At 37.5% G+C, this 13,119-nt stretch overlaps 1 protein-coding gene across 1 annotated transcript in view; it reads right to left on the minus strand.

Annotated features, from left to right (window-relative positions):
* Positions 1-13,119, minus strand: part of Mkln1 (muskelin 1) — a 317,153-nt gene that overhangs the window by 240,005 nt on the left and 64,029 nt on the right. The window lies entirely within an intron of this gene.

Below are 13,119 nucleotides of genomic sequence, written 5' to 3' on the forward strand. Positions count from 1 at the left end.
GATACATGCATTTGACACCTAAGTAGATCTATAATATAGATGATTATTCCAATTATAAAAACTTGTCAAGACAATTCAGCCCAGTTACCTTATTTATCTTTTGGATTTACCAGGTGTCTTGTGCAGAGCTAATGACAGTCGAGAAACTCCACAGATAGTTTGTTTCTTTTCTGAACATTTATCACGAAGCATTTCTGTGCCAAAACTAAATTTAGCTGATGGAGAAGGGATGGTACAATGGTGAATCAGACTGAGTCTCTGCCCTCAACGTCTTTATAGTCTAGTAAAGAAGGCATGGTATATAAGTTAGCTTGCTGATCCTCAATCAGGATAATCTCTCCCCTCCCCTGGTGACTTTTGGCAGTGTCTAGAGATATTCTTGATCATCAGAACTGGCAGTAGAGGTCCTACAGAGGCAATGTTAAATATCTCTAATTCATAGAAGAGCTATCTGCCCAACAATAGATTATCCAGCCTACAAGGTCAACAATGCCAACACTGAGAACCCTTGAACTCACTTTATTAGCCATGAAACAGACAGGTTGATTGATTGCTTGATTAAGTGATTGATTGGTGTTGGTCCACACAGTAAATGACTCTCACCCCAGGACCCTATCATTTTGAATGTGTGCCTGTAACCGATTATAACTGTTAACTATCTTCTGAATAAATGAGTATATTTGGACAAGTGATGAATGAAACATGAGATAAAATGTCACTAGGCAAAATGAATGACAGTTTGGACTGAACTGTTAACTTGCGGACAAAACTTTCCTGGCACAAAGCCAAGCATATAATAGTTGCTCAGTGAATATAAACTGCATATTCACATGACTTGGTAACACTCATTTGCCTAAAGTTTTAAAATTCTTGGCATTACAGTAGTCTTAAGTGTAGCTTTCTTCAAAATACTTCACTATTCACTGCTGGAATTGCATATTATACCATAAAGGGATGCAATTATGTATTTTTTATAACAGAGCATTCAAAAATTTCACTTATTCAAATTAGTCCTTTCCTTAAAGTGCCTAGTCAGTGAATACTAGTGAAGCTTGAAACTTCAAACATTAAAAAATTGAAGTGACCAAGTAACACATTTAGGGAAGAAAGAAGTGACATTTTGAAGTATGAGCCTTATTTTGACAGACAACCTGGCTCCTGCTCTTTATATACAAAAATAATAAAATAAAGTAGCAGAAGCATTGACTTTTGTCCATTTCTTGACACATATAAATAAGTATCCAGAATGCGAGAATGGTTAAGTGTCCCTCTCAGTTTGGGATCAGTTTAAAAACAAAATTATAAACTGGGTGTGGTGGCACACTCCTGGAAACCAGCACTCCTGGAGGTCGAAACAAGAGGACTACAAGTGTGAGCCAGGCCTGGGCAAGTCAACAAGACTGTGGCACAAAATAAAAAATAACAATGAAATGGGTTGGGGATGCAGATGAGGGTGAAGGGCCCAAATTCAATCCCCAGTACCACATGAAACAAGGAAGACAGAAAGAAAGAAAGACAGACAGACAGACAGACAGACAGACAGAAAGAAAAAAAGAAAGAAAGAAAGAAAGAAAGAAAGAAAGAAAGAGAGAGAAAGAAAGAAAGGGAGAAAGGAAAGAGAGAGAGAGTGATTGTATCTCTAAATTAGAACAAGTCTGTGGGAAAATATGACAGTTTACTGAAATTATTTAATACTTTCCCCTCTGGGAAGAAAGGGCCAAGATGACTGTCCCCCAATGCTCCGGCTAAACCAAGGTTTCGAGCAAGCGCCTCTCCTTCCCTCTATCTGCTTCCTCATGGAAAGTTATTGTCATTTGACAGAAACATACTTCCAGGATATGGAACTGTCCAAGCAAGGGTCTAATGTTCTAGTGTTTATGAGATAAGCAGGGATATTACTTCCCCAAAATCTGTAGTTTTAATGAATTACTTTCAATTGTAATAAGCAAGTGACTCAAAAAATACTAGCTTTCCTCTTCTAACTATTTGACTTGCATTTTCTCAGTGTAAGTTGGTAAATCATGAAACTTTAATTTTATATTAGCATTATTGAAATGTGAGTAAGATTGGATAACTACTGTGCAAATTTTAAAACAGAAAGAACTGGAATAATTTGTCATTTGCCAATTAGTATCAATATCCTCTGAATTTAACACAGATAATGGAGACTGTAATATTCTTGATTTTTGTTACATAAAGGAGCAATACTTCCTTTGCATTCAAAATTTTCCAGTTAATTTTTTTTTCCCAACATGAGTAAGGTTTTTTGTTCTTACTCAATATCTGATCTTGCTATGTTGCTCAGGCTGGTCTTGAACTCGTGACCCTACTTCAGTCTCCTAAGGAGCTGTGATGATAGGCGAGCGCCATCACAGTGGGATCCCAATTTAAATTGGTGGTATATATTCAGGGACAGAAGAGAATTTTCACAAAGAAATAAGATTATTTTGCCTATGTAAGAGAAGGAATCTAATGACAGAAGGCCCTTCATAAATAAATGATTAATAAAGTTATGAGGCTTAAAATGACATATTGCTTAAAAACCAAAGATTAGAAACTTAAAAGAATAAATGTGGTTCAGTGGTAGCACAGTACAGGGGGAAAAAAGTAAAAATAAATAAAACGACTCAGGAAAATATTTTATATGCTCAGAAAAAGGGCTGTAACTAGTAAAAATGGACTCTGATGTAATATAGGAAGACCTTCCCGTGGTTGTCTATCTGTATTTATAACCTTAAAAAGAGTCCTCCTTTCTTCTTCTCGTAGGAAAGTAGGTTTAGCTAAGTGAGAGTAACATTCTTAGGTAAACATCAAAATGGGGGATTTGGAATGAGAAGGGTGAGTTTTTGCGTTAGTGATGGATGTGAAACTATCTCAAATAGCAAGCAGAACATCTTATGTCAGAAATAATGCGATGCCCATGACCTTGGACTCTTGCCTTGCTGGCCACTACAGTTCTTCACCTAGAAAAGACGGAGGGCAAGGCAACTCCCACCACTCTCCTCTGGGCAGAACAAGGTGTTGAGCATCTGTATATCCCGCCCCCAACTCCTTCTCCATGGAAAGCCATTGTCAGGTGCCAAAAATGGAAGCATGAGTTGGCACCAAATTGCATGCAAAGAACCACAAGCAGGTGGTTCTGCCGGAGTATTTGCTTCAAAGGAAAACACAGTGGGAATGTGAGCCTCAGGTGAAAAATAAGTGAAAATGTTCATCAAACTGTGAAGTGTTAGGCAAAATTTTAGGCTTTTCTGTATTTCTTATTTCAGGGATGATGGTCAAAAATATTTAATAACTGGTATAGCATAGACAATGACCAACCAAAATAAATGTTCAGTGTACCAGAATGGGTCAAATAATCTAGAATGACCAAACTAATATGTACCAGCTAAACGGTGATTCTGATTATTCTTACATGGTTGTGAAAATTAGTATAAAGTTGATTTGTAAACTGAAAAACATTCAGGAGACAGATCTCATTATAGTGTGTTTTAGATGTAGCTGAATTGGTTGTTAGATCATGGATCTACAGAAAAAAATGAAAATATCTGCTAATTTTTATTGAACTCATGACTTCATGACTGCTTACAGATCAATCAGTTCAATTAGTTCCCTCTGTGTTGTAAATTTTCAGATGAAATGATTATCTTTAAAAGGTCAATTTTTAGTTTCTTTCAGTAAGACCATACCCGATTGCCCAAATGCAGGTTACTTTTTAAAATTTTAAACTACCTCTTATTTCCATGTTGTAAGTAATATTCCCTCCAAATTTAGGATAGTTATTCTTTTTTTTTTTTTTTTGGTGCCAGGGATCGAACTCATGACCTCACACTTGTCAGGCAAGCGCTTATGCCACTGAGCTAAATCCCCAGCCCAGGATAGTTATTCTTAAGTGATGTGATACACAGTGGTTTCTTGTTCTCTTTGTTTTCTTTCATGCTTCAATTTTTACAGTTCATTAAAACAATAATTATTTAGAAACTGCTCTATTTTCTCTTTACTTAGCCAAAATTACAGTTCACAGTCTTCTGTCTTCTCTATTAGCTAATTGATTTTTCACTTTTGATTTTCAAAAATGCAACTCCACTTTCACTCTTACGACTGATTTTAAAAGAAGCTCCATCTAGCTGATAGAAAGGATGAGCTACCTGGCTGTTCCTACAGGGCACTCTATCTCTGAAGAATTTTTCTTCTATTATATTTGTCCTTTGGTTGTTCCTACTTAGGTGTTTCAGAATTTCCTAAATTCTCCAAAACAGAAGATCATATATAAATTTTAAGCAAACTGGTAACCATTGCTAAATATTGGAAGATAATGAAGCAAGGTCCTTGGGTAAAATAAAAATTTTCCTTTTCTTTCATTGTATAGGTATCAGAATGAGAAAAGGAGATGAATTAGGGAGAGATTTGGGCAATACTCTGGAACTCAGGGTTATAAATAAATCACCTAGTTTTCTTTTTCTCAGTCTTGCACGCATGGTCTGATGGACACTCGGGGTGAATATCATGTAAATGTTTTTCAACTAAATGATATGGCTTCATTAGTTTCTTCATTGACCATATGGAGGCCTATTTCTTTGAGACTGGGTGCTGGACCAGAAACAGAAATTTGAAAATAGCTGCCTTTTTTTTACAAGGTAGGAGGATTAGAATTCATTTGTGTCTCCCTCCTCTTCTTCTTCCTCCTCTTCCTCCTCCTCCTCCTCTACCTCCTCCTCCTCTTCTTCCTCTTCCTCTTCCTCCTCCTCCTCCTCCTCCTCCCCGCCCCCCCGCCCTCCTGGCATTGTGGTTATAATGCTTTTTGTGCTCTATGGATTCAACTACTTGGAGGAAACTAGGACATTTTTCTCATCACTGGAAAATTTCAAACTAGTTGACTACCTGGTATGTATCAAAGAAACACATCCATGAAACTTGATGAAAGTAACATCTTTCATTCACCTTTAAGTTCTGTGCTCTGATGCTCCCTTTAGCCCCTGCATCTCTGCTGTAAGGCAGCACACTGGAAGGACTGCAGTCTCTTCTGGCCACCTTTCTCATTTTGTCCAGAATCTGCAGCTTGGTAAGGGTAAAAGCTTGGAAAATCAAACAGACGAGAAGGGGCGAGTGGGAAAGTATTCCTAGGAGACATGGAGCTGTCCAGCAGTCAAAGGAGCTGCATCTATGTAAGTCCCTGTTAAGAATAATTTGGTTGTGGCAGTCTGGAACAAGGATCCAGCTGGGTCTTTCCTGAGAAGTATATAGGCATATATGAATCCAGTAGCTTCCCCTTATGTAAGGTTTCAAATACAACAAATCACTATTGGGTTCAAAATGTAAAATGGAAATTACTAAAAATAAACAATTTATAAGTTTTAAATTGCATGTTGTTCTGAATAGCAGGATGCAATTTCATGCCATCTTGTCCCATCTCACAAAGGACATGAATCATCCTTTTGTCCAGTGTATCCATGTTGTGTATGCTACTAGCCCATATATCATTTAGTAGACATCTCCCTTTTCAGATCAACTGTCATGCTGTCACAGTGATTTTATTCAGAAAACCTTTATTTTACATAATAACTGCCCCAAAGCACAAGAGTAATGGTGCTAACTCAAATATGCTGCAGAGAAGCCATAAAGTGCTTCCTTTAAGTGAAGAGATGAAAGTAATTGACTTAAGAAAACAATGTATGCTGAGACTTCTGAGATCTATGTATGAGAAGAATAGATCTTCAGTCTGCGAAATGGTGAGAGAAAAAAGAATGTGTGCTAGTTTTGCTATCACACCCCAAACTGCAAGAGTTTTGGCCACAGTATGTGGTAAGTGCTTAGTTGAAATAGAAAAGGGACTGGGCGTGGTGCACATGCCTGTAATTCCTCCACTCTGAGAGGCTGAGGCTGGAGAATCATTGCAAGTTTGAGGCCAACCTGGGCTACAAAGTGAGTGCATGGCCAACCTGAATTCTGTCATGAGACACTGTCTCAAAAAGACAAGGGAGAAAAAAAAAGAAATAGAAAAGGCATTGAAGTATGAGATTCAGTACTATCTATAGTTTAGGCATGCACAGAGCATATATCCCGTGTACAAGAAGTTCTACTGTATGTTCACCAAACTCCATCCATGCTTTACATATGGCTTTTCATTTTAAATGGGAGAAGGTCAATAATGTTAATTGTGTAGAGAAAAAAGAGAAAGTAATAATGTAGGGAGAATGATAAAGAAGAAGACTTTAAAAAGAAGAAAGACAAAAATATAACTATTATACCATCCAAGAAGTCTTTTGCGTATTAGTTTCTAGTGCTTCAGGAGACTAGTTTAGAAAGGACTTATAGCATTTATAACCAAAAAAAAAAAAAAAAAAAAAAAAGAAGAAGAAAAATATGGATTTGCCTTTAAAAGACTTCCTCAGTCTTTTTCCCCTATTCACTTAGATGCATGTTTGACTGCAGTTTTGAAAAAGATTATAAAACCAGTATAAACAAAACAATGGAAACGGTAGAGGACTTCAAAAGAAGATAAGAGCAAAACCACATTGGGTATCATAATGCATCTTATTGTCTTCAAAGTAGTGACCTTATTCTGTACTATTTTGTTTGATCATATTATGTCTCACAGTGTGGGCAATTCTTTTGAAGATAACAAGAGGCATTATGGTAGCCATTGTTGATCTCCTTGTATTTTGTTTTTAAGTCTTGTACCATGTTCATCCTTTTGTTTTGATTGATTCTATTCTGTTCTGTTTCATTTGGTTTTATTCTCTTCAAAATAAAAAACTTAGAAGAAGATTATAAAAACTTTATGCATATACATATTTTTATCATATTTTCTTATATTTCCTTCTGAAAGGAGATAGCATTGTTTCCACAAATACCATAGATTTGAGAAGAGGAATTCAACTTCTATGTACTTTGCAATTAAATGAAATTTGATTTTACAAGTAAAATAAATGAATGTGGAAAGGATAAGTGCTTTACGTTATTTTGTTTTATTTGGTGGTATTGGATGCTGAGCTATATATCTCATCCCTTTTTATATTTTTATTTTGAGACAAGATTTTGCTAGTTTCCCAGGCTGACCTCGAACTTGCAATCCTTCTGCCTCAATCTCTCAAGTAACTGGGACTACAATTGTGTACCACCATACCCAGTTAATAATTTTTAAGACTTTTTAAAATTACAATTTAAATTATTAAAATTTTGATTTAAAATTTGGATATTCATTTTAGAAATTTTGTGAAATACAAAAATATACACAAATAGAAAATTTAAATTATCTTAGTAAAATAGTAACATTATGTGTATGGTCTCCCAAATATGTACATGTAGTCACATACATATTTCAGGCTCATATTTAGAGATTTTTATTATTTTTTTTTAATTTTATTTAAGGAGAAAAGAAAAAAAAAGCAGGGAAAGGGTACAAGTTATACAGATTTACAGAAAAAAAATGAACAGTAGGAAATCACTAGTTAATGGATTACATATTGTCATCTTAGAAATAATTGTTCAAGTCACAAAATTAAAGCTTGTAAAGTGGACATTCCATCAATGATACTGCAAACAGTTCTGTTCATTGATCCAATAAAACTCTGTGATATCATTTTCTATCTTATACACTTAAATATACATGCAGTTATATAGTTTAGAGTACTTTCTTTTCCTCTCTTTTGTACCATGACTATTACACATTTTGGGTTTCATTGCTCCCACGGTTCTTATTACTTTTTTGGAAGAGAGTAAAACCAAATGTGACATAACAGAACAGAATCGGTCAAGTCAAAAGGGTGGACATAATAGATAATGTAAAAACATAATACAGGTGATCAACAATGGTTACCATAATGTCTCCCGCTATCTCTAATAGAATTGCCTATATCATTAGTTATAATACAATTGAACAAAACAGTAAAGAATAAAACCGACAAAACCAAAACATTGGAGACATTGTAGGTCTTCAAAAGTAGCTAAAAGTCAACAAGAATGGGCGTCATAATGAATCTCATTATCTTCACAGCTGATGCCTAAACTTTCGAACCTGATACTATCCAGCAAAACAGAATAGGGGAACATCAGTTAAAAACCAGATGGTGAGAGTAATACAGGGCTTTGAATCAAGGTAATGAAAAGTCAAAATGGGTTACTATAATATATCCTGCTATTTTTTTCCTTTAATTAAAAGGATAAAGATAAAAAAGTAAATAATGGAGTGGAGATTGAGAAAAAAAGAGGGCATAACAGCAAAACAGCGCAGATCAAAACATAACCATTTAAGCAGAATAGTGTTTCACCACCAGATAATCCTAACCTAAAAGTAGTTACCATATTGTTTCTTTCTTTGAAATCCTTGAGTACAACTTCGTATACTGTAGCATTAAGTATATCAAAACAATGTAAAACCATTCAAGAGAATGACAGCATTACAGAGTATTTAGAATCGACTAACAGAAAATGAACAATGGTTTCTGTATAATCTCCTTGTCTTTAAAAGGTTTTTGCTTATACTATCGTACATAATAAAATCCAATAAGATACAGCCTATTTAGACCATTGGAGACAGAAGGACAAAAGCTAGATGAGACTTCAAAACAAGATGATACTAAATCAGTATTACTTATTAAGATGTCATTTTCTCCAAAATAGCTGTTCCTATCATCCAATCTTCTCTGCCTCATTTCTGTTAAGCTCTTTTTCTGTCAGTAGCTGTCAGTTTGTCTTCTTCATTTTGTTCTCTGCTCCATTCATTGTGGCCTCCCCGCCCCTATTTCTGGATTCTTTGTATTTTTCTTTTTTTAGAATATCCTGCAATACTTTCTGTAGAGTTGAATTGGTGGTTGCAAATTCCCCCAGTTCCTCTTTATCCTGGAAGCACCTTGTTTTTCCATCAATTTCCAGGGACAGTTGTGCAGGATATCTCAATCTTGGCTGGAGATTATTATCTTTCAATGCTTGAATTATTTCCCCCCACGCTCTTCGTGATTTGATGGTTTGTGCAGAGAAATCTGCTGTAATTCTGATGGGTGTTCCCTTGTAAGTGGTCTGTTTCTTGTCTCTTACAGCTTTTAATATTCTGTTCTTGTATTGAATTTCTGGAATTTTTATTATTATATGCCTGGGTGTTGCTCTGTTTGGGTTGTAGGTAGCTGGGGTCCTGTATGCCTCATACATCTGAGTATCTTTACCTTTTGCTAAATTAGGAAAATTCTCCTGGATTATTTCTGTGAGTAGCTTTTGTAGTTCACTTGTTTGCATCCCTACTTCTTCTTTTATGTTCTTAATCCTTAAGTTATGGATCCTCTTATCATCTTCTTGTCTTTGTATTATTGCTGTTTGTTTCTTTGTTATTTTTAAGAAGTTTTTCATTTCATTCTCCCATATTACAAGTCTGCCCTCCAGTTCAGATAGTCTGTCCTTAGTTTCTTTCAAGCTGTTATGCCAGTCTTCGATAGACTTCTTAGTATCTTGGTAGTCCCTTTGAACCTGCTACACGTATTCTATGCTTTCTCTGTTTTCTCCATCAAACAATTCTCCCCTTTTTTTCTGTTCTTCCATTCCATCACCTGTTTTTTCTTGGGTGGTGCTTAGCATTTCTCTAACTATTCTGCATACTTCTAGCTTCAGGTCGTTGATAACTTCATTCCTGAATTGGTCTATGAGGCTCTCTATATGGTGCCTTATGTGTATTGGTGCGGTGTCTGCTATTGCCTGTTTCTCAGAATTGGGGGCCGAGGAGACTTTCTTGTTGCTGCCTCTTCCCATGCTGCCTCTTCTTCTCTGTTCCTTATATATGCAAGCTTATATAAGAGGCCCAGCTTCTCTCCCAGTCAGCCACAGCCTGATCGAATTGCGCCAGTTAGGTGTTCCCGCTCACCGCTGCGCACCAGGGAGTTACGGACCAGGCAGCCTACGCGTCTCCCCTCCCGGCCACCGTCAGGCTCTGGGATCTGGGTTGGGACAGTCTACCAGGTCCGCCGGCAGCGTCACGCAGGCCAGGCACTTTTCACCAATCCCGCCCGAGAGGGGGATGTGTGGCTGGAGTCGCCACCGCGCCCTGCTCCCGCAGGACTGCTCGGGCCCAGAAAGTCCTCTGCTGGAGTCAAACTGTGGTAGAGTGTCAGTTTCTCTCACTCACCTCACCATAAGTCAGTGCACGCCTCCCTGCCGTTCGCAGATTGCCGTTCTCAGAGCTTCTGCACGTCTCTCCCCTTGCCGAGCCGCTGTAGAGGCAGCCAGCCGCTGCGCGGCGGGAAACCCAAATCGCGGCTTACAATGGCGCGGTTCCAGCCTCCACACCGAGTCTTTTCTGTTCCTGTTTTAGCACCAGGACTGCATTCCAAGTTGGCTTCTCTCAGCCCAGTTCGTTCCTGAGTCAGCAGAGCATATCTCCACCTGCTTATGTCTCCTTAGTCCGCACCATTCCTGGCTTCTGAGCCGAGTCTTTCAGAGAGCCGCCGGTAGTTGCTGTTATCTGTCCGCCATGTTCTCCCGGAAGAGTCAAATGGCAACTTAATTGTGTGTACTGAGCAATTGGCTAGATCTTACATCTTTGACATCCTCCATAATATATTAAAAGATCACTGTGTGTCTTTCCGGTCTGTAAGAGTCCTTCCATGAGGCCTGTAGGCCGTAGAAGTCTCAGTAAGCAGTCTAGCCGGGACAGAAATTCTCAGCACTACGTTGTGGTCAGGGCAGCCATGACACCGGAAGTGAGATTTTTATTATTTATGTATTTATTTTTGAGTCAGGGTCTTGCTGTGTAGTTAAGGCTGGCCTTGAATTCTCTTATGTAGCCCAGGCTGGCCTTGAACTTACAGAAATCCACCTGCCTCAGCCTCCCAAGTGCTGGGATTACAGATGTGTGCCACCATGCCCAGTTCCTATTTGAGATTTTTAAAAAGACAAAGTGAAAGAATTGCCATTCCATTTTTTTCAAATTGGGAATCATTGTGTGCATTTTCCTTGGTTTTTTGCTTGTTTATTCCTTGGTGCTGGGGATTAAATCCAAGGACTTGTCATGTAGCTTTCCCACTGAGCTACATCCTCAGCCCTGACTATGTATTTTAATCATCTTTAATATGTTTCCTCTACCCATAGGCCTAGTATAACATCTAGCCATTGGGGTGCCAGATATAGCACTGTTTGTAGACAATCCCTTACCTTTCTTTTCCCAAAGAAAGGATGGAAACATGATACTGAAAAACAGCTTTATTTTTGTGAGATAACACTGGAGGTCTCCACATTGGACAGCTGTAGCTCGTCACATGCGTAACAGAACAACAGCCTTATAAAGGAAGAAGTTAACTTTAGCTTTGAAAATCCTTTATCCTCCATGATTTTGATGCCTTTAAATTTGTCACCTGAATGCGATATTAGCATAATCATCTGCATTTCAGCTAATGAATGCACCTGCTTCTAAGACTTTATTTTAGCAGTTTTAATGAGCTCTTCAAAAGAATTTGCCTGGACTTACTGCACTGCTAGAGAAATAGCAGCTGTAAGCAACTAACAACACATTCTGTATTTGAATCAAGCTCTGTGAAGTTGTTAAACTTGAGAAGGAGTAAGTATCCATCTGTCTGTGATAAAGGAAAGGAAGCTGAGATCTAGCTGTGGCATTTGGAAAAAACACTAGTGTAAGTTGACCTGGCCAGGAAGGTTATTTCTTGCTGAACCATAACATATAGATCTGAGGCCATTCATCAAGCTAAGTCCCAATTCTCTCATATATAATAATGGTACCCATCTATACACTTATAAGGATGACATGCCTCACAGGTAGTGAGCACTCAGTAGTGTTACATTTTATTATACCTATAATGTTTAGTCTTAAGATGTGATTTTATAAAGGGTCTCATCTTGTAGGAATCCACCTTTATGAGATATTCAGAATAGGTAATCCACAAAGACAAATTGCTGATAGCCAGAGGATGGAGAGAGGAATAACTGGGAAACCAGTTTTTAATGGATACAAGGTTTCCTTTTTGGAGTAGTGAAAATATTTTGGAGCTAGATAAATAAGTGATGGTTGCACAATGTCACTCATGTCCACTTTACATGGGAAAATTCTGCCATGCAAATTTTATCTGCAACATTAAAAAGCATTCCTTTAAAAAGTTGGCTTTCGATGGATCAAACAAGTTCTATTTAATTGGTTGTAAGTTGTAAGATGGTGACTAATTGCTCATCAAGACTTAGGAAAAGGAAAAAATATATTTGATCTCTTTTACTTAAGTCTGAATCACATCTTGACCCCAAAGGAAGATTTTTGAAAGAAAAGACATCAAGCAATCTCTAGCAGTTCAAATCCCTAAGCAATCTGTAAGCCACTTAGAATTTTTAGTGTTATATAGATGTTAGCATATCAGAGAACTTACTTACTTTTAACATACACATTAATACTTTTTATTATGTAATCAAATTCATTTCATGCTTGTTATGTTCTGATTTCAGTCACATTTTCATGATTATAATCTCCCTCCTCCTTTCCTTCCATATGCTCTTCTGTGTACTTTCATTTGAAAAGTAAAGACTAATAACCCATCCAAAACTCAATTGAATGGAAAATGAAAAATGAGACAAATGTTCCTTTAAAAATGTACAAAGCAGACACATTACAGCTCAAGTGGAAGCAACATCTTAGAATAACAATGCCACAGATTTTGATCTCTCTCACTCTCTCTCCTTCTCCCTCTCCTCTCTCTCATATATGTAGTGCAAAGCAAAAATAGCTGTTAAGAAAATAGAAAATTCTCCAATTCCCTTTTTATATTATCTCAACAATAGTGGAACAAATATTCTGGCTGGGATGGAAGTAATTTATTCTCTGGACTCCTTCCTCCCTTTGCAGAGTTCTCATCAACAGTCTTCCCTCAATATTTGGAGCTGGTTCATGAGTGTTTCACCCACATGGTTCAGGGCTGCAAAATCACCCTGGAATCAGGGGCAGCTCAGGCATCTTCACCAACTTGACGCAGAGGTTTCTCTGCAAAGGCATTAATGTCCAGAACCCCCCAACTTGGATGTGCTGAAGGAGACAGACTTCTGGCAACTTTGTCCATCACCACATCCAAAAGGTCTGCTTTACCCAGACTGGCATGGGACATTTCTCCAGATATTCAGTTCTACTTTTGCGTCTCAGCT

The sequence above is a fragment of the Cavia porcellus genome, unplaced genomic scaffold (assembly GCF_034190915.1).
Source record: "Cavia porcellus strain 051 isolate PalLab524CR breed Dunkin Hartley unplaced genomic scaffold, mCavPor4.1 scaffold_2, whole genome shotgun sequence".
In the NCBI taxonomy this organism is placed as follows: Eukaryota; Metazoa; Chordata; class Mammalia; order Rodentia; family Caviidae; genus Cavia; species Cavia porcellus.